This window comes from Leptonychotes weddellii, chromosome 4, assembly GCF_054177405.1.
Source record: "Leptonychotes weddellii isolate Sample4059 chromosome 4, ASM5417740v2, whole genome shotgun sequence".
NCBI classification, from domain to species: domain Eukaryota; kingdom Metazoa; phylum Chordata; class Mammalia; order Carnivora; family Phocidae; genus Leptonychotes; species Leptonychotes weddellii.
In genome coordinates this window covers 85,555,846-85,559,427 of record NC_138372.1, presented here as the reverse complement: position 1 = coordinate 85,559,427, position 3,582 = coordinate 85,555,846, and positions in this window count along the sequence as shown.

The window sequence follows — 3,582 nt, the reverse complement described above, 5'->3', positions numbered from 1 at the left end:
TTATAAATATTTATGCCTCTAACATGGGAGCACCCAAATATATAAATCAATTAATAACACACATAAAGAAACTCACTGATAATACAAAGATAGTAGGGGACTTCAACACCCCACTTACAGCAAAGAACAGATCATCTAAGCCAAAATTCAACCAGGAAGCAATGGGTTTGAAAGACACACTGGAACCAAATGTACTTAACAGACATAGTCAGAATATTTAATCCTAAAGCAACAAAATACACATTCTTTTCAAGTGCACATGGAACATTGTCCAGAATAGATCACGTACTGGGTCAAAAATCAGCCCTCAACAAGTACAAAGAGATTAAGATTATACCATGCATATTTTCAGACCACAACACTATGAAAGTTGAAGTCAACCACAAGAAGAATTCAAAACACCACAAATATGTCTTTTTGTTAAAAAGAACATCCTAGTAAAGAATGAATGGGTTAACCAGGAAATCAAAGAAGAAATAAAAAATACATGGAAGCAAATGAAAATAAAAACACAACAGTCCAAAACCTTTGGGATGCAGCAAATGCTATCATAAGAGGGAAGTATATAGCAATGCAGGTTTATCTCAAGAAGCAAGAAAAATCTCAAATACAGAACCTAACCTTACACCTTAAGGAGCTAGAAGAAGAACAGCAAATAAAGCCTAAAGCCAGCAAAAGAAGGGAAATAATAAAGATTAGAGCAGAAATAAATGATATAGAAACAACAAAAAACCTCACAGTAGAACAGATCAACAAAAATAAGAACTGGTTCTTTGAAAGTATTAATAAAATTGATAAAGCCCTAACCAGACTTATCAAAAAGAAAAGAGAAAGGACCCAAATAAATAAAATCACAAATGAAAGATAATAGATCACAACCAACACCAAAGAAACACAATTACAAGAGAATATTATGAAAAACTGTATGACAAGAAACTGGGCAATCTGGAAGAAAGGGACAAAGTCCTAGAAACATATAAACCACCACAACTGAAACAGGAAGAAACAGGTAATTTGATCAGACCTGAAACTAACAAAGAAATTAAATCAGTAATAAAAAATCTCCCAACAAACAAAAGTTGAATTCCCAGGGGGAATTCAACCAGATATTTAAAGAGGAGCTAATACCTATTTTTCTGAAACTGTCCCCAAAATAGAAATGGAATGAAGACTTCCAAACTCATTCTATGAGGCCAGTATTAACTTGATTCCAAAACCAGACAAAGATCCCATTAAAAAGGAGAATTATAGGCCAATATTCCTGATGAACACAGGTGCAAAAATTCTCAACAAAATACTAGCAAATCGAATCCAACAATACATTAAAAGAATTATTCACCAAAATTAAGTGGGATTTATTCCTGGGCTGCAGGGGTGGTTCAATATTCACAAATCAATCAATGTGATACACCACATTAATAAAAGAAATGATAAGAACTGTAAGATCCTCTCAATAGATGCAGAACAAGCATTTGACAAAATACTAAAAACCCTCAACAAAGTAGGTATAGATGGAACATACCTCAATATCCTAAAAGCCATATATGAAAGACCCATGGCTAATATCATCCTCAGTGAGGAAAAACAGAGATTTTCCTCTATGGTCAGGAACAAGACAGGAATGTCCACTCTCACCATTACTATTTAACATAGTACTGGAAGTCTTAGCCTCTGAGTAAGACAGAAAGAAATAAAAGGCATCCAAATCAGCAAGAAAGAAGTCAAACTTTCACTATTTGCAGGTGACAGGATACTCTATGTACCTTAAAGACTCCACCAAAAAAATTTGCTAGAACTGATACATGAATTTGCAGGATATAAAATCAACATACATAAATCTGTTGCATTTATATGCCAATAATGAAGCAGCAGAAAGAGAAATCAAGGAATTGATCCCATTTATAATTGCACCAAAAACCATAAGATGCCTAGGAATAAAAACCTAACCAAAGAGGTAAAAGATCTATATTCTGAAAACTATAAGATACTTATGAAAGAAATTGAAGATGACTCAAAGAAGTGGAAAAACATTCCATGCTCATGAATTGGAAGAACAAATATGTTAAAATGTCTATACTACCCAAAGCAATCTACACATTTAATGCAATCTCTATCAAAATACCACCAGCATTTTTCACAGAGCTAGAACAAAGAGTCCTAACATTTGTATGGAACCACAAAAGACCCTGAATAGCAAAAGTAATGTTGAAAAAGAAAAGCAAAGCTGGAAGCATCACCATTCCAGACTGCAAGCTATATTACAAAGCTGTAGTCATCAAGACAGTATATACTGGCACAAAAAGAGACATAGATCAATGGAACAGAATAGAAAACTCAGAAATGGACCCACAACTCTATGGTCAACTAATCTTCCACAAAGCAGGAAACAATATCCAATGGAAAAAGACAGTCTTTTCAACAAATGGGGTTGGGAAAGCTGGACAGCCACATGCAGAAGAATGAAACTGGGCCACTTTCTTACACCATACATGAAAGTAAATTCAAAATGGAAGAATGGCCTAACTGTGAGACAAGAAACTATCAAAATCCTAGAGGAGAAGACAGGCAGCAACCTCTTTGATCTGAACTGGGAGAACTTCTTTAGACACGTTGCCAGAGGCAAGGGAAACAAAGGCAAAAAGGAAATTTTGGGACTTCTTCAGGATAAAAAGTTTCTGCACAGCAAAGGAAATAATCAACAAAACTAAAAGGCTACTTTCAGAATGGGAGAAGATATTTGCAAATGGCATATCTGATAAACGGTTAGTATCCCAGATCTATAAAGAACTTCTCAAACTCAACACCCAAAAAATAAATAATCCAGTTAAAAAATGGGCAGAGGACATAAGTAGACATTTTTCCAAAGAAGACATCCAGATGGCTAATAGACACATGAAAAGATGCTCAACATCACTTATCATCAGGGAAATATGAATCAAAACCACAATGAGATACCACCTCAGACCCGTCAAAATGGCTAACCTTAACAACACAAGAAACAACAGGTGTTGGCAAGGATTTGGAGAAAGGGGAACCCTCTTACACTATTGGTGGGAATGAAAACTGGTGCAGCCACTCTGGAAAACAATATAGAGGTTCCTCAAGAAGTTCAAACTAGAACTACATTATAACCCAGCAATTGCACTATTAGGTATACAAAGGATACAAAAATACAGACTCGAAGGGATACATGCACCCTGGTGTTTAGAGCAGCACTATCAACAATAGCCAAACTATTGAAATAGCCCAAGTGTCAATCAACTGGTGAATGGATAAGGAAGATGTGATATATATATATATATATATATATATATATATATATATATATATATATATATCCACACACACACAATGGAATATTATTCTATTACTCGGCCATCACAAAAAAAATGAAATCTTGCTATTTGCAAAGACATGGGTGGAGCTAGAGTGTATTATGGTAAGTGAAATAACTCAGACAGAGAAAGACAGATACCATATGTTTTCACTCATATGTGGAATTTAGGAAACAGATGAACACATGGAAAGGGAAAAAAGAAAGGGAAGCAAATAATAAAAGACTGTTGATAGAGAACAAACAGT